The 27,366-nt window shown below is 34.3% G+C and overlaps 1 long non-coding RNA gene across 1 annotated transcript; it reads left to right on the forward strand.

Moving 5' to 3' along the window:
• The first annotated feature begins 14,505 nt into the window (after positions 1 to 14,505).
• LOC129218421 (uncharacterized) lies at positions 14,506 to 24,545 on the forward strand. The gene is made up of 3 exons (XR_008580328.1): positions 14,506 to 14,645; positions 15,694 to 15,816; positions 24,432 to 24,545. It is a non-coding gene; the product is annotated as an uncharacterized LOC129218421 (long non-coding RNA).
• The last annotated feature ends 2,821 nt before the right edge of the window (positions 24,546 to 27,366 follow it).

A 27,366-nucleotide genomic window follows, 5' to 3' on the forward strand; every position in this document is an offset into this window, starting at 1 on the left:
CTCTCCTAAAAACCCTCTTCGTCCAAGGGGTAAAAAAAAAAAAGAAAGAAAAAGACAGTATAACAAAACATTTTTTAAAAACACATTCATGGCTATATCGCTATAAGTGCCAGAGGAAAAGACACATAGTTGGAAAAAAAAATTAAAAAGTAGCCTGTTTTGCTACAAATATAATGCTGCCCGAGCTACAAAAAGGTCCCCCATACTTAAAATTGCCTACGGCCCCAGTAAGTCGAAATCCGGCCCTGTATACAAGAATCTCTTTTTAATAACATTACAAAGTTTGGATTAAGAAGAAGCACAGCAAAGCAATTTTAATTAAGAAAAAAAAAACTTTCAGTTTAAAAACAAAACCTTTTTATTAGACCTAGACCCATTGACAATATTTAGGATATTTATGTAAAAGCAGAACGAAGAAATAGGAGATTTAAGATTCAAGTAAAAAGTTAGGGGCCCTGAAGGAAGTTCCATAGGGGCCCATAAATCCTGTCGACGGCCCTGTCCAGAAGTCGCAACAAGATTGGAGTTTGACAAGGATTTTAGTGTTATATTTAAGTTTATTCAGTGCTGGTTTCTTGAGTGATTGACGTTTATTTTCTTTTTTACATTATTAATATTTAAAAATTGTTTTCTGTTACTATTAAGTCTCGAAGATAAATAAAAATGAATGACGAACGAAAAAGGCTGATTGCTTTTAAATAAAGGAAACATGCTAAATTAAAAACCGAAGAACAAAAAAGTCATCAAAACTTTTTTAAACATATTTTTTTTTTTTTTTTTCAAATATGCAGTTTTCAAAAGCGGAAACTTTATTCCAGTTACAATTTACTAATGAAATACCATTGAACAGTGAGGAGTTGTAAGAACACAAGTGAGTTAACGTAATAACAGAGTAAATTATTCAAATCGTGGATTCGTAGATGAAAAAAAATAATAGGATAAAGATGCTGCTATAAATAAAGATGACGACTGCTGATAAAATGGTTAACGCACAAGACATTAAAAGTTCAGTGCTCATCAAAGATTCAGCGATATAGATGTTAAATAATTAAGTTGGGTTTGATTCCAAAACACAGTTTTGATCAAAAGAGCACGTAAACGTAACTTTTTTTCAAAAAGTAACAGAATTCATTCGGAATGTAATTGTGTTTTTTTTTTTCCTTCTAAATTCAAAATGTCTTTTTGAGCAAACAATGAAACAACAAAGAAGTTTTTTTTTTCTTCTGAAAATAAAGATGCTGTCTTATGTGAAACATACTAACATGCGTAGCATTCGAGAAAAATCTAAGTTACTCTTTATCTCCCCATTTTTTCATCATTATATTTTCTCTTATAGATCTAACTCAAGTCTATATCATGTTTCAGTAATTCATCTGCGTGCCATTACAAGGAAATGTTTTAAAACTTCAAAGAATGATAGAAAACATGTTTTAGAAACTATAGGGCCATGAAAAATAAATAAATAAATAGATAACCATGCTGTAATTAATTGATAATTGCAAACAGCGGCGTAGCGTAGGTTTCTGCCGCCCGGGGCAGGCACCAAACTTGCCGTCCCTCTTAAATTTCTTGGCTGAATGCCGCTCCCTCCCCCCCCTCCAAAAAAAGACATTTTTAACATTTTATAGAACGAAAACAGGATTTTATTATCCAAAATACGTTTTACGTTTCAATATAATATTACGTCAAAGAGAAAATATTGTTGGTTGAAATATTTTTCAAAAATTATTGCATTATAAGCGATAATATTTTCCTTAAATTAAAACATTTAAAACGTGATCAAAAACTGTATATACTGGTAGTAATTCTGAAACCTCTTATTGAAAAGAAAAAGAAACAAAAATATGATTATAAATTACCTGAGAGATACACATATTTATACTTGAAAACTTTTTTCTTAACCTAAACTATTAATTTTCTACTTTTCATCAACGGAAAATCTTTAACAACACTATCAATGTCGATTATATCAGTCTGTTTGTTCTGTAAAATGTTTTATGAAATGTCATTACATAAAATAACCCCTTGAATCCAAATATGACCACCGTTTCCCCCTACCCATCCCATTTTGGAGTTTTGGTGATAGTGATACTTCCTCCCCCTCCCAATTTTTTCTGTTTTTGACTGTTTTAAAACTGTTGTTATTATTTTGAGTGGGAGAGGGCATAGAGAAAAGAAAAGTTTAAAAACATGAACATTTGTCGCAGGGGTGAGACCTTCAAGGTGGAACTCCCCCCTCCCCCTAAAATATTTAAAAAATCATCAAAACGATCTTTTTTTCTTTTTTACCACAATTTGTTGTCGATTCTACTTCTCGATGAAAAATCAAAGTATCGGCTTAAGTTCTATGAGCGCCATGTCCGAAAAAATGTGCACGTTAAAAATAAATTAATAAAATAAAACAAATACATATTTAAAAAAAAATCTTGATGCACCGTATCATGAGTCGCATCACAGATCTTTAGTCGCAAACCTTCCCAAATTATTTATATTTACTAAAGTTACAATCACACATATAATTAAGAGCCATTGTCTGTAAGAATCAGGCAGTTTAAAGCATTTGTGATTGTTGATATTTTTAATTTTTTTTGTTTTCACATATGTTGTTCCTTATCATGAATGTAATGTAAATCCGAAATTTGAGCTTTGTCTGACTCCCCGTTTTTGAGAAAACAATTTTTTTTTTTTTTGTTTAGGGGGCGTGGCACATTTTTTGCTGGTTTTTCAAATTTGCAGATTTTAATTTGCTTGTTGCTTGAAGCGTCCTTATAATGACATGGATTTTTTTAATTCCATATTACTATATGGTCTTGTTAGATACTGTTACAGCTGTCAAATCGGTGACACTACGAGGGCGACGTCCACAAACTCCGTTTAAAAATGACCGAAAATGAATTTTTTTTCTATATTCAAGGCAAATTTTCTCAAAGCGCCTTCATGATGACACTAACATTTTTAGATCATTTTCTAGCCACATTTACATACATCAAAAATATGTATCAAAATCGGTGTCACTATAAGAGCTCCAGAAGATATTGGAATTTTATTCGATAAATTTAACAAAAACACAAATATTTAGAATCTAATTACAACTGTCGCCCTCATAGCAGAAGGGAAAAATTTCCACCCTTTTCAGGAGGTACAAAATTACTGCCAAAAATAAAAAAAAATTATGTTCCAATTCTAGTTTTATAATAAAAAATAAAAATCTATAAATTTTAGTTCCCCCACCCTGCAATAAAATCTGTAGGGCCTTTTCCCCGAGGCCAGCAGTGCATTTTGCAAAGCTAATAAGTCTTAGTGCAAGTGTTTTTTATTTTATTTTGGTTTGCTTTATTTCTTTATTGATTTCATTTATTTATTTTTTTCAATTTCTTGGGTCCTTGGTCCTTTTAAGGACGTGGGCCCTCCCGCACTGTGGGTATACATATCCGGACCTGCTCCTAAAAAGCTTTTGAAGTAACCTGCTATGCAAATCAAGTGTTTTACCTTCACTGGCGTAACTACGTACCGCACGACCCCGCAACGCTCGGGGGCCCGAAGTCAGGAGGGGCCCGAAAATTTTCAAGCTTTGTTTTCATTCGATTTTATATAAAAAAAAAACCATTAACCGTAATACTAAAACTAAAAAAACGTAAATCAAACTTAGTTGGAAAACATTATATTGGTTCTGGGCCCCCCCCCCCCATGGGTTTCTGGGGTACCCCAGGAACCCAGAAACTATGGACGTGGAACCCCCGTTTAAGATATCGGGGGCACCATGCCAGAGATTTTTTCGAGCCTTCTTGTGGGCAAACATTTCAAATTTTGCCAGCCAATTTGGGGCTCCTAAATAGCAGGGGCCCTAGGTCATGGCCAATTCAGTAATCGGCCTATAAGTGGAAAAAAGGGGGGGCCCACGGCCCAACTTCCATGTGCGGAAACCAAACCTTGGGACGGCACTAAGCAAAAGTGGAGAAAAGGGGAAAATCCCCGAAAAAGAATGGGAGAAGAAAGAAAAAGTCCTGACCGTAAGGAATCATGAAAAAGAGTCAAGAGAAGTTTTTTGTGTAGTATCTGGAATCGGGGGGGGGGGGGGGGGGGGGTCGGCAAGGGCCCGAAAAGTTTTGAGCCCGAAAATTTTTCCATAAATAAAATTTGGTTTGAAAAGCTTATATTGGTTTTGGGGGCCCACTAGGGCTATAATATCATTCAAGATCGTCTGAAATTGAGTTTTTGGAGCAATAGTAAAAAATTCCGGGGGAGAGTCTTGAAAACCGTCTATTCTTATCATTTTCAAATATGGTCTATGTTTGCTTTTCTAGGGCTTTTATTTAGAAAAATTTTCGGGGATGGACTCGTATCTTTCGTCATCCCAATATCATCAAAAACCGCCTAAAATTTGGGGCTTTAAAACTTTGATTTAAAAAAAATCCCGGGAAAGCCCCGGAACGTTATTTTTCTTGTCAGGTCAACGAAGGTAATTCAATTTCAGGAGTTCAATTTTGAAAAATTTCCGGGGAGAGCCTTCGAACCCCCGTTTCTTTAAAATTATCGAAGATCATCTAAAATTGCGTTTTGAGTAGTGATGTTCCGGATATCCGTATCCGTGGATATCCGAGGGAAAATAAAAAATCTGTATCCGTATCCGTTACTTTTTTGACGGCTCTTTTCTATTCTAAAAATTCTTAAATATTTGAGTAAAAAGACTTAAATTCCGTTTAAATTAGGTTTTATTCCCTATATAAATTCTAAGGTATCGTTTCAGAAGCCAATTAGTGCCCCCCGTCGTGAAAAGGAAGGAGTAATATAAGTTTTAAAAGTGTGTTTCTGTGTGTCAATTTGTGGCATCGTAGCTCTGAAACAGGTGAACCGATTTGGATAGTTCTTTTTTCGTTCAAAAACTGACTTTTTTGAAAGTGTTCTTAGCTTGGCCTCGATTTTGTCGAACTTTAATTACCGGAGATATTAATTAAAAACCGACTTAACGTTTTTCCCAATTAAGGTTGTAAAAACTTACCCGTACGTTAAAAATATTGGCATAATTGAAAGAACGAGTTTTCTGCGTTTAATATTAGTTTGGAACTTCCAAGTTATACAGTAAGGACCTACTATAATCTTGTTAAGTAAATTTTAAATGCAATTCTAAGCCTTTAAACGCGCGATTGGTAGCGATTTCATGGTCGGAAGATTAGAAGAAAAAGCTCAATGATTTAAATATTCTATCTGCTATCAGTTCATATTTGTTAACAATGTGTGTTCTGACGCGCGAAATTTACCTTCATATGAGGTTCTTTTTTATAATGTTTAATTTAATATTAGTTTTTTTTATTGATTTGGGGTTTCTGTTATTCTTCATTTTGGTTTTTCTCGGCATCCTTCAAAAAAAGTGAGACTAAATACTCTATTTACTGTTTGTAAAGGTGTTTCTGGCTCTGTTATATCGTCGGTCGGAGTAAGTTGGGTGGAATGGGTCAGCACTGCATTTATGCTGATGCGATAAAATGCGAAAAATTATTTCTAGCCTATCTAGTAGCAGCTTTACCACTCTTGTTCCTGTATCCTACATCTACCGAGCAAGCTAGAAATAATTTTTCCACATTCTATTTAAACATTAAAGCAGAACTGATCCACTCCTTCCAGCTCTCCCTCAATTTTTACGGAGATTTCTTTAAAGAGTAAATCATAGTCTTGACTATACCGACATTTTTTGAAGAAACAGTGCCATTATTCTGACGGGAATACCTTCTGTAACAAATTTTGCACTTGGATAGTTTTATTGGGTAAAAAAAAAAATTGAGATCCGTATCCGTATCCGCGGATCTTGCCACTAATGATCCGGATCCGTATCCGTATCCGCGGATCTACTTTTTTAACGATCCGGCACATCACTAGTTTTGAGAGCTTCGATGTCAAAAAAAATTCTGAAGTCTTATCTTTCACCCTCTTCCCTTTATATAACACCGTAAAAACTCATTTATGCACCACTTTCAATGCTGTTAAGGCAACAGATGAGGGGGTTTTGAACTTTGCTCCGAAATCGAAGATTCAAAAAGGTAACTTGCTGCATAAACTGCAGAGTTCCTCGTGTACAATCCCTCTGAGACGCTCATCAACAAAATGTAGCCGTTTATTTCGTGTATGAATGTTTATTTATAGTTACCGCCACATTTTTCATTATATCATTAGTCATCAAATTGCATGTAAAAAATTGTCAATAAAAAGTGAATTATGTTTCTGATTTTATATTAATTTTATATCCAATGAACCGTTTCTAAGAGAATGAATTTCGAGAAATATATAATTATCAATTCCAGTTCAGTGAAACATTTTCGCTTTGTATGATATGTATATATTTATCTTGTGAACTGTGATGCATATTGAGTGCATAAACTGCAGAGCTCCTCGTGTACAATCCATTTGAAGCGCTCATCAACAAAATGTAGCCGTTTATTTCGTGTATAAATGTTTATTTATAGTCACCGCCACATTTTTCATTATATCGTTAGTCATCAAATTGCATGTAAAAAATTGTCAATAATAAGTGAATCATGTTTCTGATTTTATATTTACTTTATATCCAGTGAACCGTTTCTAAGAGAATGAAATTCGAGTATTATTTAATTATCAATTCCAGTTGAGTGAAACCTTCCTGGAACAAAGTAATCTATATTTGATTGATTTAATTTGAAGGTAATAACTTCAGATAAAAATGCCTCGATCGCAGAAATAAATTACCTCCTCCAAGCCTTTCCGTACCATTGCAGATGACATTTTAGTCTCTTGTAAGTTTTTGACTACCTAGGAGAAGCCCTCCCCCCCCCACTAAAATTTACTGTTATGTGCTTAGTAGGTATTTATTACGGAAATACTGAACAAAAAGGGGTCATAAATGTTGAAGAAATTAAATTAATGATCAATTTGCATGAGGGAAAATCAAAAAGAAAATGAAAAGGAAGACAAGAATAAATTTAACAGTATCAAATTCTTATCCAAACCATTATTGAAAGGAGATTCCTCATTTTCTTGAAAAATAGTCACAACCCTAAAATTTTCAAAACAGGAAAGCTTATTGGAGTTGGTCTGCACATTTTTTCTTCTTTCGTTTTTCTCTTTTATTGCTCATATACGATGTTTGTGTTTGTGTAAATCATATACTTTTTCTCATTAAGATATTAAGTCAAGAATGTTTAGGAAAACTATGATAAAAAGTTGAAATTTCAGAAATTATTCTGAGTGTTGATCAAACAAGACATATAATTTGATGGCGCCTGCTTTTTCCTGAGAAGAAATCCCTTTATTAAGTGACTAAACTGAAGCAATCGTTAAACCGGTAACTTCGAACCAAACTCGACAATACAGCAAACGTGACAAGTCTAGATAAATTTAAAATTTTTGCTCACATATAGTCAAACGCACTATGATTTATCATTTATCTCATAAATTAAAAAAAAAACATATATAAATGCTTTTCGTTTCAAAATAGCCAAAAAATCGCTTTTATTTTATTTTATTTTTTTTTCATTTTATTAATGAATGGCATTCACAATAACAAAATACAGACCGACAAAATTAAAAATTGCGAAATGCCTCAGTGAAACGCTGGAATTAGCAAAAGGAACGCATTCAACCACTTCTCGATGGGGAGTCTGTTCTCTGGGCCCTCGGGAAACATCGTTATCAGAGTTCGAAGAAAGGCGGAACTCGCAAGTGGCTCGCGTTGGGAAAAAGGGGGGGAAAACCTTAAGTGATTTATGGTGCTAAATTAGGAAACGTACAAGAGAGTGGTCACTTTTCAGATTTCTTACTTCAGCGACACCTGCATGAGAAAATTGAAACTAAATGTCTGGAGATTGAACAAGTTTTATAAAACATCCACACTTTAAAATATAAAAATTGATGAAAATGAAATTTAAAAATTATCATTGAGACCCTCAAAGTCTTATGAATCAACGATAAGTGTTTTTTTCCCCAATATTATTACGGGATTTGCAGTAAGACGCAAAGTTGCTCTGTTTTCAGTGCGTGTATGGTTGCTATTCTGAAATCGTCGCCAAGCGAGATTTTCATTTAAAATTAATTTAAATTATAAAAACGAAAAATTTTTCTACAATAATATCTCAATCGATTCTAGACTGAAAATCAGGTCGTATGCAACAAGGATTGGGAGGCTATTTGCTGTTGATTTTGATTACTTGAGTAGATTGATTTTCCCTTGGCGCCAATCACTTGGGAAAACAGCCTTAATTTGAAATTGGCGCTCGTGTTGGCTAGTACTGAGAGCGCTAAACAGCCAAATAAGGATTTTTAAGTCAGCCGGTATTGGCGATTCCAATGAGAAAAAGTGGGCGTTGCCCGGATGATCAATGTCGGACCGAAACCTGTAACTAACCGTGGCCGTAATCGCATTTTACATAGCAAGCTTTGTTGATTTTCCGATTAGTTGCGAGCGCTAGCCTATTTCGCATTTCTTTTTACATAATAATCTCTTATTTGTGCAGTATTTTTATATATTTCAGTGTTAGGGGGGGTATTATGTTTAGTTTCGTCCAGTGTTGTAGTATAATATCTGTACAACTGTCATTAATGTCAAGTAGTACTAACATAGCTTCCTTGTTATGTTTACGTTATCGGTGTGAATTTATAATGTTACTGATATAGCGTTTGGCTCCGCATTGCATGTTTCGAGTGTTTTTTATCTCTTAATTGCAAAAAGATAATTGTACCCCCTGTGCTTTTATTATTTTAAACAATTTCTGGCAGAAGAGATTCGTTACAGCGGAATGTTTTGAAAATCAAATGATACTGCAATACGCTTTTGTTCACTGCTCATTTTTACTTATTTCAAGTTAATTTCTCTTACATTTCCATGCACTTTCTTTAAAAATTTTTAACAGAAGATACACATTGCGATAGTGGCTTTGTTTATACTCAATGAGTAGTGTATTTGTAATGTAAATACTAAAGTGCAAACATCTAACAGTCTCAGACTAATTTTTGCATTTGTATAATGCATAGGTAAAAACAAAAACTTTGAAAATGCTACACATGATAGATAGATTTTGTCTCCCCTTATATATCGAACGTTAAAAATTATCCAATGTCCAAATATCTTATGAGAAATATTAATGTTTTAAAAATGGTCTTGAGATATAAAAATTGAATTCTAAAAAACTTCCATACATATATGCATGTTTAGTTGGATAAACAAACACGGGAAGATAGATGGTTTGTTTTTTAGTCAAAAAAATGTGGGAATTTTTTGAGTTTTGAGGAGGGGTATGTCCTCTACTCCTTTGCTACATCCTTGTATTCAGTTTGTGATGTATTGAAAACTTTTTACAAAAGTCTCAAGTGGTTTGATCGAAAAGAATACAGGAAATGAAATCCCGTTGTGACGAACTTTCAATGAAATATTCGTATCAACGTAAAAAAAAAAATTTGATTCCTGGTCTGAGTTTCAATGCATTGCTTAAATTCCATTGCAACAAAATTACCGGTGCAATGTACAAAATGTGAGGCTCCTTGAGTAGTGTTGTGGTAGGGAGATTTCAGTGTACATAGATTTGTAGGGTTTAAAAGTACTCTTAGTTGGAGACTTTTGATATCTATAAGTTAGCAAATGAGCTCAAAAGAGTATATTTATTATTACATACTTTATATTTTAATCATAGTAAAATTTTCATGTTGTGGTTTTTTTTCTGTGATTCAAAAGATGACTAAAGTAAGGCTAATACAGTGTATACCGGTTAATTGATTAAACTGCATTGATAATATCAAATCGTCAAAAATAAACAAAATTCAGCTTTATTGAAGCTGTTTAGAAGAAAGTTGATTCATATAAGCTGCGGCCACTGTAACAACAAGATCCGTGGGCCCCATACATCGGGAAATCACTTCAGTGATAGAAAGAGGGGACCCTCGGAGAGTGATGTAACAAGAAAGTTTATAGTTATTGTATTCAAGTTAAAGGACCCTGGTGCATTGGCAAGCAAATGCAGAACTATGTGGACAGAAAGCATTTCGTTGACCCTGTTCTTGTCATTTTTGCAGAAGATTTAATTCAAGTATCACACTTGTTCCTTTCAAAACTAGCTGGTTTATCAATATTGGCAGATTTAATAAACAAAATTATCTGTCACATTGGTAACTTGCTAATCAATTATTTCGGCATCACAGTGCTATGGATAAAATTGGAGTAGAAATTAGAAAATGTTCTTTGCTATTGCTTCAGAGAGAATTTGATTTAGGATTGATTGGCTGGAAGAACCTGAAAACTGGAAACAAAACATCCCATTTTTTGAAACCTGTGAAAATATATTTCTTAGTACAGTCCATGTCACAATTGTTGGAATTTTTCTGTGGGCAAATCTACTTAAAAAGTGATTAAAAATGAAATTAATCCTGGCTAATCAAATCAATCATTGTCAAAACAAGCTTTCTTCTAGAAGAATCACCGTTTAACAAGTTTGCAAGCCTCGTTCTTAATAGAGGTAATCTATTTTTGTAGTTTACCGAGTGGCACTGATAGTGAGTTGATCTATATTCTATATCTGCTACAATTTTATTATGTTTAAATGTTGTGCTGTCACTTTTTAAGTGTACATAAAATGTAACTCAAATAAAGTATTTCTCATACATTCACTAACTTTTATTTCAGTTTCAACTACGGTTGGCAAAAACCAGTTTTATTTTTTCCAAGAAGAAATATTAAAATATCGAAGCTGAAACTGGGGGGGGGGGGGGGGGGGGAGTCAGGTTTGTAAAGTGTAAATGTCAATATAATTTTATTTTTCGGGAAAAGAAGATTTTATAGTTAACTTGAGATAACTTGAAACCTCATAAGTCTAATATTCCTTCATCTTGAAGTTTACAATAGGCCTCAAACCCTTGACAAGGCTATGGGAACTTCCCATAACTCAAAGGTTTTAGCTGGTTGCTAGAACTTCAAGTTGTCTAGAGTTGACTGTATTCATATTTCTCGTTTTATGTTTCAGTTAATGCCCACAGACATATCTAGAGGAAGTAGGCGGGTAGGAAGAGCCGCTGCCTGTCTTCTTTACTAATAATAAATCTGAAAATCTCTCTGTCTGGATCTCTGTAACGCGCATAGCGCCTAGACCGTTCGGCCGATTTTCATGAAATTCGGCATAAAGTTAGGTTGTAGTATGGGTTTGTGCACCTCGAAGCGATTTTTCGTAAATTCGATGTGGTTCTTTTTCTATTCCAATTTTATGAACACAACTATCATAAGATGGATGAGTAAATTAAGAAGTTATCATAACGTAGAACCGTAACATGGGCACAAGCCAACTGGCGAGAAAATTCACCACACATTGATAACATTGTAAATACACTGGCGAACCAAAAGACCTTTTAATTTTTCTATTACGGGCAAAGCCTGCGGTACCACTAGTTATAAAAGTATTTGAATCAAAATAGATTTAAAAATTTAAGTTTTGATGAATTGATTTTTTTTTTTTCAATTTCAAAAGAAAATTGAGTTTGGCTCTAGTAACTTTGTGACAGATTGAGTGTGTTATTTTTTAAATTTTTTTATCACCCAGATATTACGAATAACCCCAATTTAACGTATAAAAGTTTCAGTCCCGATGATTTCGTTAAATCGGTGTCAGACTGTAGCTATAACAGAGTAGCACCGCTACTTCCGACCACTGACGTAGTTAGATCATGATTATCAGATGAATCCATGTACTGGAATGAAAATACTTTCTTAGCAGAATTTTGATGAACCTAACTTAGTTCCTTAATCAGGAGTTATATTAATTTGCTTTTGGAATTATTTTCTTTATTTATTTTTTATTAATGATTATGCTATTAGGATTTTAAATGGAACTAGATTGAAATTTCACATTAGACACAAAATAGATAAACTATTTTAAATTGGTATTTAAAAAAAATAACATACAGATTTTAAAAAAATAACTCGACATTAGATATTTTGTTCAAATTTTTATCGAATATTCGGTATTCAATTCATCTCTTCCAACAGCAATATGATTACTAGATATTAACAGCTGCTTTTAACTGAATCATTTTGTCGAGTAATTGATTAGATACTTCATGGAACAAAATTTTTTCTATTTAATATAAGAATGAAGTTTTTACTATTTTTCTTCAATTGCTATCGCCATGAATCCAATCCAGCGTTTATGTTGAGAGCCAAGATAAGGAAAATGCCTTAGTATTTGCAACAACTATCATAATTTTAAAGGATATAATGTATGCCGAGTTATAGAATCAATGTAAATTTAATAACCGACTAATGCTATGCATTTCCGACGTGCACTTTAAAGTAAATCTTTAATCGTGTAATGGTATGCTTTTTACTGTCACTGGACGAGTGTTTCTTAAAGCCTGGTACTGTTTGCTGGACAGCATATTGTGCCTGGCAATAAAGTGTCCGAATGAAAAAATGATTGATTTTTACAAGCAATAAATAAAAACCTAATGAATTTGTGCTGCATCCAAAAACATTACTTTTAACAGCATTTAATAATTAAGGTAGGAGATCGAGTTGAACATTTTAAAAATAACTCTTAAACATTTACAACATTTAGCATTTTCAACAAAAAATGCTAAATTTATTATAATTAACAACCATTACATATTGAGATTCCACGGGACAGAAGAAAATTTGAGAGAGTTTTGATAAAAGTTATGAAAATAAGCAAGTCGAAGGGTTGACATTCTTTTTTATTGATATCGTTCAACATTCTATAGTATGATGCTTTGATTACACGTTTTAAATTTAAGAGATAGTATCGACAGCAAGTTCATGCATCATTCAAGGATAAAAATTATCTTTCAATGATTTTCATTCAAAAATGTCGATATTTTTTACTTTTTCAATAATCGAAGCAATTTAAACATTTGAAGGAATAGAACAAAAAAAAAAAAAAAAAACTGTTACCGGTGGACTCGAAAGTAAGACTCTAGATTCATTTTCACTCCTCAAAAATGCCCTCTTTCCCCCAGTCTCCGAGTGGATGAAATTGATGGAAAACACGATCTTTGTACATATAGTTTTCCTTGAGCTACATGTTTCACAAAACTTGGAGAATTATATGATTGCTAATACCAGGTGGAAATGTTTTCTGTCACTAAGTTTTACCGTTGATAAAGATTGCTGGGGATTGAATTCAAAAAACAGCAAACTAAATTTGAGATAGAGGTTTTTGTAAAATGGACAACACTGAATTAATGCTGTAAATGCCAAGAAAATTTAAATTTCAGTATAGAGAGGTTGTCGAGAAACAGGGCCAAACACTTTAATTCTGACCAAAATTCGTCAAGTTTAGAGTATTAAAATTAAAAGATCAAGGTAGAGGAAAACAACAAAAAAAGATGGATATTCATCAAAAGATGGGGCTGAGGAGTCTATTTATAACTTCAGAATTTTTAATATTTTACTCATTTTTTACAGATTTCAGAACAAGGTAATTTTGGGTTTATGTCACACACTAATTAAAATTTTCTTGTGGCAAATTCTTAAGGAGCTTTATTCTTGAATAGGCCTTGACAACATCAATATTTGCAGCGAAGCACTTTAATCAGATTTAATTTACAACACAAGCCTTTATCAGATGTGTTTACCTTTCGAAAGGTAATACTTTTCTGCTGAAACATTCATTGAAATATTTTTCTTCTGAAACTGTTTTGAAGTTATGTATACGAATTTTCAGTACTTGTAGCTCCATGCTCTCATGGAAATTCAGCATTTAAAATGTCAACATGCCAGTAAGATCGTTTGCAAGGCAGAAGAAATTTATAAAACACTTCTGACTGTGCAACGATCCAACTAGTTAAAACGAAGTATAAATCCATATCATTCATATAGAGTTGACAGGAACAAATCACTTGAATAAAATTCTCAAGCTCAAAATGCATCATCTTCACTCCAAAGCATATTAAACTCAAGATACGCACGATTCAGTAACAACATCACAAAAAGGTAACAAAAGCTATTTCACAACATATCGATTAGCAAAACTAAACATTATATTCACGAATATGTTTCACAATAATAGCGAACGAAACAAAGATGACATTTCACATAAATAAGGCATAACTAGCGAAGTAAATGTCCATCACTTAACACTGTGCAAATGTAAACAAGCACATTATACAGACGGCTCTGGACAAATCACCAAGCGTAAAATCCACAACCGAGCTATTTTAATTGAAACTTTATTCCATCTAAGACACAAACAATTCGTTACTTTCGCCAAAATCTTTTTTTGAGATTAAGAAATACGAAAACAAATGACTTCGATTAACATGCGATTGCTATTCAGAGGAACAGCGGTTAAAGGGCTATTTTGGTTAATCGTGACGCCAGAAGAGGGCGTCTTGGACCGCTGGAATCGCCAATTCTGCCCGACGGGAACGCGACGGAATCGAGAGTAGAAAAATTTCAACTTTTCTGCTTCCGCCAGCGGATTCCGCATTCTAACAGCCAATAGGAGCTCGACTTCAGATTGTAAACATTAGCAATGGCGGCCACCGAAGTTGAACGTATGCTGTATCGCTGAATTATCAATTTTTTTAATGGAAGAATTGAAGAAATATTTTTGCTGTTATTAACAACGAGAAGAAAGTAGCGATAAGATGCGCTATCCTTGGGACAAAATGTGGCATTTGCGGTAAGTGAAATTTTTGTTGAACTCTTATCATCCCTTGTAATACAAATACAAATACAAATGTGACGACCAGCAACAGGCTCTGGGCCCAGCTAGGCTGGTCCTAGTCAATTAATTAGTCCCCAATGAAGATCAATGGCCCTCTTAAAGCTATCCACTCCCTTGCTCATTACCGCCTCTTCCAGTAAGCTATTCCAAGTGCCCACGACCCTGCTAAAGTAGTAGTTTTTCCTGATTTCCAAGTTAGCTTGAGATTTAAATAGCTTAAAACAATGACCCCTTGTCCTGCTTTCCCCGCAAAAATTTAATCCATTTACATCTTTCATTTTGATAAATTTAAATAATTGAATCATGTCCCCTCTGACTCTCCTTTGCTCCAGGCTATACATGTTAAGCCTATTAAGTCTGGTATCATAATCTAAATCTGAGAGTCCCTTTACTAATTTAGTTACCCTTCTTTGAACCCTTTCCAATATAAAAATATCTTTCTTCAGATGAGGCGACCAAAACTGACTAAACTCCTATATAAAGGCAGAAGAACTTTCTTAGATTTGTTTGAAATAGATCTATTGATGAACCCAAGCATTTTGTTGGCTTTGTTACTAGCAATACTGCACTGCTGACTAAACTTGAAGTCCTGATTTATAAAGACACCCAGATCCATAACATTTTCTGCCTGATTTATGACTGAACCCTGTAAACGATATCTCATACGCTTATTTCCATGACCTAAGTGTAGCACTTGACATTCCCCTACATTAACTGCCATACCCCATTTATCTGCCCACTTAGTAATATGATCTAAATCCTCTTGTTTCGACAATCCCCATAACTTTTACATCGTCAGCAAAACAATTCATGCTTCCAGAAATATTTTCATTGATGTCATTCATAAATATAATAAACAAAAGAGGCCCTAAAACTGATCCCTGAGGAACCCCACTTAAAACATCACTCCAATTAGAATGATTTCCTCTCACAACTACTCTTTGTAATGTTATGAATGTGTGCATAGTTTCATTTAATTGTATCAAACATTCACTTTTCTCAGCTCCAGAAGCACAGAAAAAGGAGGTGAAGAGAAAAAAACGATCGATGGAAACTTTATCAGATGAATTGGTGGATGATGAATTTAATACTGGACTGGACTTATACTTCTACGAAAGTACAAAAGGTTAGTTCTTTCATTTTGGATTTTGAAGAATCCTACCCTCTTTTTTGCTTAATACATGTATTGATAGCCGTTTGTTTGATCATTCTTTTTGTTTATTTGAGTTTTAAATCATGTAATGACGCCATAGTTTTGATATTTTACCTTTTTGAGAAGTTAATCTTCTGTACTCGATCACCGTATATAAGATTGCTTACCTTTTACATGTTGCGTTAGGTAGGTCATACTTTGTTATGGTGTATTTTGTTAGCATATTGATAAAGCCAGAGAATAACAAACTTTTCCCAACTTTTTCTTTTGAAGGAGTATAATTTTCTCACCACTCTGAACTCTGAAATCATTAATTATTGTATTGTATTACAATATGTATATTTGTGTATACCGAGTTTGACAGATAAAACATATTTGCTAATTTGCATGATTTTGTAGTAAGAACTTGGAAAGTGTGTAGTTATAAGGTTTTCACTTAATATTTGCGTATTGAAATAAGCGCAAAAAGTTAAACTTTTAGATCTAGAAAAAAAATTGTTAGTACTAGGCGCACTATTTGTCATAGTTTATGGTTAAGTTCAGCGGCACTCTGATAGATTTTGTTTTTAAGAAGTTTGACAAGGTTTTTTTCAGTCACTTGTGTGATAAATCCTGGGTGATACCTAGTAATGTTCCCATAGGGTACAAGGGTGCCCATATAGGGGGTAAGGGGAGCTCAAGCCCCCCCCCCTTTGACACGTCTACACACACGCGTACACACACACACGTCTACACCAGGGTTGCCAGACGTCCCAGATTTCAAGGAACAGTCCCGTATTTCAAAAAATTGTCCCGCGTCCCGGGAAACTTCCATACAGGACGGCTAAAGTCCCGTATTCTAGCTAATAACAATATTTTACAGAACAAGACATTATTTTAAGGGGAAAAAATGAAGCAAAACAAAAAATGCAAAACAATGAGTCAGGTTCATACACCTAAACCAACAGGCTAGGTGTATGAACCTGGTACTCAAGGAAATTTGCGTTAAGCGTAGTATCAGGTTTATTGATGTGTGGAGTAGATGTAAACGAGATTGGATTGCTAGGGATGGCCTACATCTGAGCTCTACAGGGTTCAAAATAGTTAGTGGTTTGGTTTTAGAGGCTTCAGAATCAAAAAACTAAGTTGGAATGGGGGGCATCGTTTAAGGAGCAGAATTCGAAAGGGTACTAACTATCGGGATTTTAGTAGAAACGGAAATAGGGTGGCTAATAAGAGAAAAGATTTTAACACTTGGGATTCAAACAATCGTGCAGCATTAAATAAAAGTAAGATGGACTTACTTAAAGTTTTTTATACAAATGCTCATAGTATTAGGAACAAGATGGAAGAATTGAAAAGCATAATTATAGACAAGAGGTTGGATATTATTGGAGTTACCGAGACATGGGCTACCGAAAGTGATGATGATTTATTATCTATTGCTGGGTATAATTTGTTTAGACAAGATAGAGTAGGTAAAAGAGGTGGTGGGGTTTTATTTTATGTCAGAGACACTTGAATTTGCAATGAATTGGTAATTAATGATAAACCTAATGAGATTGATATGATTTGGCTGGAGTTGATTAGTAATACGGGCAAAAAACTACGTTTGGGGAATATTTATAGGCCACCCAACTTAAGCCAGGGTCAAGACGAACAGATGTTTAGTATTATTAGTTACATTTCTAGCAAGGGGTCAGTCATCATAATGGGAGATTTTAATTTTCCAGGAATTGATTGGAATAATTTTTACCATAGTAATAGCAGAGAAGAGGATTTTTTGAAAGTAATTGGTGACTGTTTCTTAGATCAAATTGTAACTCAGGGTACTCGACAGGACGCGATTTTAGATCTAGTTTTCTGCGACATGGAAGGCTCTGTTCAGGGGTTATGTGTAGGGGAACACATTGGAGATAGTGACCACAAAAGTACTAGGTTTGGGATTAAATTTGATATGCACAAAGTAGAGAATTTTAGGTTTGTGCCCAATTTCAGAAATACTGACTTTGTGGCACTTCGGCAGAGTTTGAAAGCAGTTTTTTCTTCTGGATTGGACAATAGCGATGTGAATCTTCAGTGGGCAGAGGTTAAGGAAAATCTAGCGAATACGGTTAGGGATCATGTTCCTTTTAGGAGAAAGGGTGTCAACACTAAAATTTGGCCAATGTGGTTCTCCAGGGAAACTAAAGACGCTCTAAATTACAAGCAAGCTGCTTTTCATAGGTTTAGAGAAACAGGTCACAGTGCAGATAGGCTCCAATAGTGTAAGGCAAGGCGTAAATTTAAGTATTTGGTACGGATTCAGAAAAGAGAGTTGGAGCAAAGACTGGCAGATAACATAAACAGGAATCCCAAGGGGTTTTTTGCATACGCTAATTCGGGGAAAGTTCGAAATAGTCATATTGGGCCACTGGTTGATGAGCACGGAATTTTAATTCAGGATGATAGTGATATTGCTAATGTTCTTAATAACTTTTTTTCGAGTGTTTTTAACCATAACTGTATCTCAACAGTTGACACCAACAAGAGACACAAGCTATAGTACAGCTTGAGGACTTTGTATTTTCCAGGGATGACGTTTAACTTCATTTGAAAAAAATTAAAGAGACTAAGGCTCCGGGGCCAGATAATATTTATCCGAAAATTTTAGTTGAATGTGCAGAGGAATTAGCAGATGTAATTGCAAACATTTTCAATGCTTCTTATAATTCGGGGACAGTGCCAGAGGACTGGAAGCTGGCTAACATTACACCGCTCTTCAAGAAAGGGTCTAAAGGGAGTGCGGGAAATTATAGACCTGTGAGTCTAACTTCGGTGGTTTGCAAAATTTTTGAAACATTGATGAAAATTAAGATAGTACATTTTCTAGAGACTAATAATCTATTGACTAGTTTTCAGTACGGTTTTAGGAAAGGTAAATCTTGTGCAACTAATTTATTATATTTCTCTGACAAAGTTACCATGGCTTTGGACAATAAGAAGCCTGTAGATATTGTTTACATTGATTTTCAAAAAGCTTTCAATAAGGTACCACATGTTGCTCTACTTAGCAAATTAGCTGATATAGGAATAGGAGGGAAAACTTTCATTTGGGTAAAAAATTGGCTGACCGGAAGGAAACAAAGAGTAGTTGTAAGGGGAAATTATTCTAATTGGAGTGAGGTCTTAAGCGGGGTTCCTCAAGGGTCAGTGTTAGGGCCTGTTTTGTTCATTGTCTTTATGAACGATATTCACAAAAATATTTCTGGGAACATGAATTGTTTTGCTGCTGATGTCAAAGTTATGGGGACTGTAGAAAATGAAGAACAAGCAAATCAGCTGCAAGAGGATCTAGATCATATTACGGAGTGGGCTGATAAATGGGGTATGGCTGTTAATGTTGGGAAATGTCAAGTGCTACATTTAGGGCATGGAAATAAGTGTACAAGTTATTATTTGCAAGGTTCAGTCATTAGTCAGGCAGACAAAGTTACTGATCTGGGGTCCTAATAAGTCAGGATTTAAAGTTTGGCCAACAGTGCAGCATTGCTAGCAACAAAGCCAATAAGATGCTTGGGTTTATCAATAGATCTATTTCAAATAAATCTAAAGAAGTTCTTCTGCCCTTATATAGAAGTTTGGTAAGACCCCATTTGGAGTATGCTGTTCAGTTTTGGTCTCCTTATCTTAAGAAAGACATTAATGTATTGGAAAGGGTTCAAAGGCGGGCTACAAGGCTAATAAGTGGACTTTCCCACTTAGATTATGATTCCAGGCTTAGAAGGCTAAAAATGTACAGTCTTGAGCAAAGAAGAGACTGAGGGAACATGATTCAGCTGTTTAAATTTATTAAAACGAAAGATGTTACAGGGCTAAAGTTTAGCACTGAAAACAGGACAATCGGTCATTGTTTTAAGCTATTTAAATCTCAGGCTAACATGGATATTAGGAAAAATTATTATTTTAGCAGGGTAGTAGAACCTTGGAACAGCTTACCGGAAGAGGTGGTAATGAACAAAGGAGTAGACAGTTTTAAGAGGGCCATTGTTCTTCACTGGGGATTGTAAATTGACTAGGACCAGTCTAGCTGGGCCCAGAGCCTGTTGCTGGTCGTCACTTTTGTATTTGTATTTGTATTTATAAAATCTTGTGACAGCAATCGCAAAAATGATTGAGCAATCACAATTGCATATTGTTCTCACTTGACTGTTTTGATGTCCTATGATTTTATTTTGCCCTTGCTTCCCTTTGCAGCACCACCGTCGGCCAACCGCCTCACGATGCTGCTCCTCTAGCGAAAACCGTCTCCATGTTGCGTCACTTGCCTACACTCTTACACATACACCTACATACACATACACCTACATACACATACACACACAAACACATACATACACAAACACATACACATACACCTAACTACCCATACATGCACATAGCCCCCCCCCCACACAAGCACACATACACACATTTACCCGCACCCACATACACATACCCCACACACATGCACACACACTCGTGATTGCGAAAAACATAATTTGAATTCAAGATGTCAAAGTTCAAATTATTTTTTTTCCTTTTGATTTGATTTGTATGTTTTTGTTTTGGCGGCAGACCATGAAGAACCGAATGGTTATTTCTTTGCTCATTGACTGATGTTGGAAAATATATTTCTCAGGGGTGCCCACCCCCTAAGAGCAAGGGTGTAACCCCCTAAATATAGCAAAGACGCCCTCCAATAGCAAGAGCCCCCACCCCCTCCCAAAAAAGTGAAAATTAACTATTAAAACACCCCTCCCTCTTAAAATTTCATTGGCGCAGTCTGCGCCATTATCCCCCATAGGTGGCACCACTATTTTTGCGCATGCATCGTCAATCGCAGTGAAAACAATTTTTCTACTTGGATAGGCAACATTTTGTGAAGTTTAAGGCTTTGTTGAGATTGAATTTTTCAGATTTATCATGATTAGAAGCTTCAAAAATATCACCCCCTCCCCTTTTCACTCCTAGAAGCCTATCCCGTATTTACTATTCTTAATTCTGACAACCCTGGTCTACACACACTCGTGATTGCAAAAAACATTATTTAAATTCAAGATGTCAAAAATTAAGTGCGCCTTCGTTTTTTTCCCCTGCCCTCAAGCCTGTGACCTTTGTTTTATTTATTTATTTATTTTTTTGGCTCCTTTTTGGTAGTCAAGGTTCGTGCCTTCTTTGTAGACCTAGCATAGGCGTGTGCAAGGGGGTCACCAGGGGAACCGTGGTACCCCCATTAGCACATAGAAATGAAAGTTAATACAAAAGTGGCTAAAATTTTATATTTGTTGGCTCATTAATTTTTTACGTTAAACGCTTTAAAAATGCTTTTTTACTCAAAATATTTTAAATTTTTCCTTAAGCGAGCAAGTATAGGAGCCTTTCCAAATGCAGTTTCAACTTGTTGGTACAGTGGTACCCCCATTTCTGAAGCCCTCCGCATGCCTACCAGTCTGCCCCTGCTCATGAGATCGTGCTCATTTTTGAAAGCCCGAGCTAGGTTGATATTTCTCATCAGAATTCGAACCTGAGGAAAACTTTTTGCATCAAAAACTAAACGTGCAAGTGCCCAACATGATTGAATGAAATGTTAGTCTCAGCTATTATTTTAGATCAACAAAATATGGGTACTTAGATTGCAACTTCCCAGTTGGTTTGAATTGTTTGTTTTTTATTTTGATTTTTTAAACTTTAAATAAAGAATATTTTTTAAAAAAATTTCTTGAAATGCTCCACTTCAGATGCATTACTATGTCATACTTTGTAATAGTAATCCAAAACATACTATAAATATCTGTTAATTTTCTGTTTTAATTTTTGTTAACTTTACACATGAGGCAGAGGCACTGCAAAAGGAGGGGGGGGGGATTCAGGGTAAAGACACATCTCAAAGGCCTTGGCTAGGAAATTTTTGCCAATCCTTAAACAGCAGTTTTTATGCATTTAAGGACTGTTTCGACAAAAAAAAAAAATCCCTCTGGCAGGAATTCTGACAGCGCTAGTGATGTGAAGCAAATATCAATTCAAACATTTAAAGAAGTAAAAAGGATTAAAGTCATTAAAAGAAACTATTATCACGTTCTTCAAATTCCAACTGATTAAAATGCTATTTTTCACAACATATAATTATTTCTGTTTACTTTGTATTTGTATGGAGATTGACGATTGAATATTTTACTATGAGTTCAAGCCTAAATCTGTGTTACATTCTAGAGCCCAAGCCGGGCCTTAGCCCGGCTCATCTCTATTACTACTACAAACACATGCCTACACCAGGGGTGCCCACCTAGGGGAGGTCATGACGCAGACTGCACCCCTGAAGTTTTTAGGGGGGTTTTGAGGGGTATTTTTCTCATTTGGGGGGCTCTTGCTTTTTGGGGGTCTTTGCAAAATTAGGGGGGGGGGGGTTGCACCTTTGCCCTTAGAGGCTGGGCACTCCTGCCTACACACAGGCATGCCTGCATACACATACGCAAGCACACATGCGTACACACACTTGGGATTGCGGAAAACATAATTTAAATACAAGATGTAAAAATTCAAAAAAATATCATGCAAAATTATATGTATGTGTATGAATTAGGAATTTAAAATTCTTTTTTAATGCAAATTTCATTTCAAGAGTTCTTAGAGAGGTCAAGAGACGTATTTAGTTCCTTCTATGGCCCCCTCTCCTTTCTAAAAGTGAAGGGTTGAGTATTTCCCAACTTCTGAATCATATGCTCTTTCTCGTGAGTAGAACGCCAACCACCTAGGCCCTGTTTTGTTCAATGTCACAAATTGAAAACTACAATTAGTCACAATGTCAAAATTTGGAGTTAAATAAACAAATTGGTTTCTGGAAAACAAAAGCAATTATAATATAAGCATCAAGTAACAAAAGCAATAATTCTAGGTTTTTAATATCCCCTCTTTTTTCCTATTTTTCTACAAAATTTTATAATATTTGAAAACTTAATTTGCATTCTGACCTGTGAGAATCACTTTCATATGCGGTGTGACCCTCTGGTAAAAGGTGGGAAGGTTGGTGCTACTGATCTGAGGCTGTTTAAAAATCACTGTGAGGAAGGATATATTTTTATACTTGTGCATTATTGCAACATTTGCTGCTTTATATTACAATGCTAGCTACCTGCGGTGGGTGGATGTACATCTCCATTTCCTTAAAGTATTCTACCCTCGATCGTGTCCTTCAGGGTATTTTCCCCTTATTGCCTACAGTCTCTTAAGTTAGCAAAAGCTTCATATAAGTATCTTTCTCCATCCACCATTCTTCGAACCAGGCATTAATGGCGAGCAGCCAGCCACTTAAGACTCCTTTTGGTAGAGCTTTGGTGCTCCCCCAAGTTGAAAAAACAAGTACTCTCATCAACATAGGGTTTCTAGAAGGTAATGATTGAAGAGTTTAACGTCCGTGTTCACTAATGGTGACTGGGGTACATTTAATGTGTTCATAGTCAATGTCCTCCATGTTCTTATTCCCAATCCTTTCCTCTGGGGCTGCTGGATCAGGGGTTGCTCGGCTCCTGCTCTGGATAAAAAATCAGAGCTCTCTTCAGAACCCTATCCTACCGGTTAACTGTTTTTCTTTGGATTGTTTAAGAAATTCAAATAGCCTATATTATTATTAGAAAACAATTTGAAGTGTGTAGTGCCTCAAAGCAGTCTATAATGAATATTTTGAGTACAAAAGCAAATATAAAGTGTGTAGTGCCTCAAAGCAGTCTATAATGAATATTTTGAGTACAAAATAGATGATATGATTGGCAGAGTTATATATAAGTATTAATTAATAAATCATTTAAGAGAACAAGATCATTAAAGGAAAATAGTTTAACTGAACATTTTCTATATTATAGCTCTTATTAATGTTTGTATGTGACACCCTCCGAAAAGAGTTTTGCTTTGGCAAAACTGTCTTTCAAAGAAATGATTGTTCAAATCAAGAAGTATTAAAAACTATCTGCTTTGAACAACAAAGCAACTAAACCTAAATTACACAACAAAAATGGGCTTTGTAACCAATTATTGAAAACTTATCAATAAGTATATTCTTATAGTTTGTTCAATTGAATCAAATTTCAAATATTATACAAATAATCTGAAAGCTAACCCTCTATTAAAGATTAGATTCAAGTGAGAATTTTAGCTTTTTTCAACATCCCTTGAACTTCAATGATTGTCTCTACTGCTCACTGCTGAGTTATAATATATTTATGTGTTGTGCTGCATATTAGTTTCTTTCTTTTTTTTTTGAAATTAATGTTACTATGAAGACCCCAGCCCTATTCAATAATCATCACAGATTAGAAACAGAAGGGTGTTGTTACTGAGAAAGTGTGAGGTCTCAAAAAAGAGGAGAAGAATAACTTTCTATAATAAAAGCATAGCTCTGATGGGGATAAACCCTTGTAAACTGGTTGTGTGTCTGTGTATACATATGTTTTTGTACCTTTGCTTTGAAACTAGGAAAGAGTTTACCTCTAAAGAAAATTTTCTTTCAGTACCATTGATCCTGTCAAGGATCTACATCAGGCTCTGCTGCTGCAGTTACCTGATTTGTGTGTAAACAAATTTATTTTATATTTCAGATCGAGCAAACACATTAAAAGAAGTATTGGAGAATTAATGCTGATGCAGGAATGACTTAAGTAGAACTGCCATTTTGCTGTCAAGAAAGCAAAGGAGAATTTTTAGTTAAAGATGATTCCATTTCAAGAATTTTCTAGTTAAATGTAAATTCCTTTCAGGGAGAAAAAAAATATAAAAGCGATGTCTCACATTGAACTTTTAATACAGCAGAATAAACTGAGTTAAAATATGTAAATAAGTGGAACATTGTAAATAAAAAAAATATTTATTTGTGTGTTATTTTGATTCACTGATGTGTGGAATATTAGTGAGCTTTGTAAAAATGCAAGCTTCGAATGCTTAAAATGCTTTTGATTGGAATTAAAAATATTTAAATAAATTAAACATAATGAGATTTAGTGAACAATGAAAATTCAGAACAATATATTAAAATTTGTAACACAATATTTTAGGCCAGTAATGATTATATAATAATGTGGGTGAAATGGTATGAAATGAAAAAAAAATAAAACTTTTTGGGGTGTAAAATAAAGATTTAATAAATATGTTCGTTCTCAGTTCGATTTTATGAGTTTTGCTAACAAATTTCTTAGAACATTTAATTCAAATAAAATGTTAATAAAACGTTCTATAAAACCAGCAAAATGCTAGTATCTTTTGTTACTAGGTTTTGGCTTAACATCAATGAAATATGAATGGATAACATCAACAGTTGAGATATAATTTGCTATTCAACCAACTGTGGTTTTCCTGAAAATCTAGGCATCATATATATATATATATATATATATATATATATATATATATATATATATATATATATATATATATATATATATATATATTTTAACAAACTTCTTTAGGAATATAAAACACCAAAATTTCACTGACTGATTCTTATAGTTAAAATTCCATATTGCTCTCTTAGAAAAACAATAGTTTTCCTTAATGAAGTATTAAATCAAATTAAAATATTGAAATATGAATAAATAATTGAAATTATTATTGTTTCATTATCCAAAAAGGGGAAGAAATAATATACATCTTGTGTAATCTTAATTTTTCATGATCTTCAATTTTTCTTACCCACACTGAATGGTTTTGTTTGGAGTTTCATTCAAGTAAATATTCATTCATTCACCTTTTTTTCGTGGGGGGCGGGGGGGGGGGGGGGGGTCCAGCAATGTCAAAAACTCACGAGATCTAAGCTCATCATAAAAACATCTACAGTGAATCGTTCATGAAAGGGTAGAATTCACCTTCAGCTCTTTAAGCAAAGTAGCTTGAAAGCCAAGTTTTTTCCCGTTCTTGCAGTATCTTCCTCAGCCACCTAGAATGCTTTTGTTTGTTTTTTTCCCCTTTTTTATTCTATTTTATTTATTTATTTATTTTTCAATTGCAGTGGTCAAATTTAATAAATGTGATTTGCCACGACAATCTCTTCTTGATCATCCATTTTTCCCGCTGATACCAAAAGAAAAAACTGAGCGTCCTGAAGCCACCTGCAGATGGCGCTCTGAAATTCCGCTCTAATATTCCGCGTTGTCTTTTCTGCTCTCAAAACCACTTGTTGTGCGGAAATACGACTGAATCGGAAATTCCGTTTATGCCAACGCTTTCGGTTTTCCGCGCATGTGGAGTCCAGGCCTAAGAGGGCCTCGCGCCTCGTGCACCGGGAGATAGTTTTGGATATAAGCTTCATTGGTGAGACTTCTAAATTAAGTTGGAATTATCATGCTTCTGTAAGCTATTTGGTTTACTCTGGTTCCCATGCATATGAGGGGTGATTCTTGATTAGTATAGGGCAGTGAAAATAAATAGCTTATCAGCTATGAATCCTGAGCTAGTCAAAAAGAGTTTCATTTTACTCTGGAGTTTGCTAAAATTTTATTTTGTAAAGTACTAGTTGGAATTCATTAAAATGAAACTAAATATTTCAACAGTTTAGAGCATGAATTTCAAGTTGTTTTTAGGTGAACTAATAGCTTTGTCTACTTAGCTTTTACATTTGAGGTATTTTCTTTTAAGAACTTTTTATAAATCTGGACTAAGTATAGTTAAAATAATTCAACTAAAGGAAGGGTTTAGCTGATGTTAGAAAATCGAAGACGGTAAATGGAAAAGAGAACTTGTTTTTCAGGCTCTGTATTTAACTTGTTTTTAAACATATTAATTAATACCACAAAAATTGCTTTGAATATATTTACAAATTACTGTATATATCTTTCACAATCGGATAATTTTCAAGAAAACGGTCATAAAAGTGTATTTTTTTTATTTAAGAAAATGATATAAAAATAAGTGTATGAACAACATGTGCATTCATTTTTTCATTTTAAATATTTTTTAGATTGAAATTTTAAAAAAATTTAAAATTTTATGAAAAGTCAACCAGCAAGCCCAAGCAAGCAGAGAAAATTTAAGAAATACGTTTTTTATACATTAAAAAATAATTTCATTAATATTTTGTGTAATATAAGTAAAGATAAGTAAATTTTTCTTGTGTGGTAAATATCAAAGCTTGAGATACAGAGGCCAACGTCACAATCTGGCAGTGGCGGATTGGTTCAAAAAATCGGCCCTGGCATTAAGGATGTTGCAGTCCCACAGCTCCTAATACTAAATTTTACCAAAAGATTGGGAAAAGATATCCCTTAAATATGAAGAAATCATTCGTAAAAGTGAAATATTTTTAAAAAAAAAAATAATGGAACGGATCCTTTCTGTGTTTTAAGGGGCCGCTGGAGAGAGCCTCGGAAGTTTCGAAGTCAATGTTAAGTCTACGGGGAAGTTTCCTCCCGATTGCTAATTCGCATTTAAATATTTTGATATATTTTTTTCTGCATAACATTCTTCACAGCAGTACAAATGACGCGCCTTTTTTAATTTTTCATTTTCCGTTAAAAATTAATATTAAATGGCTGTTAAATTTAT

The sequence above is a fragment of the Uloborus diversus genome, chromosome 3 (assembly GCF_026930045.1).
Source record: "Uloborus diversus isolate 005 chromosome 3, Udiv.v.3.1, whole genome shotgun sequence".
In the NCBI taxonomy this organism is placed as follows: Eukaryota; Metazoa; Arthropoda; class Arachnida; order Araneae; family Uloboridae; genus Uloborus; species Uloborus diversus.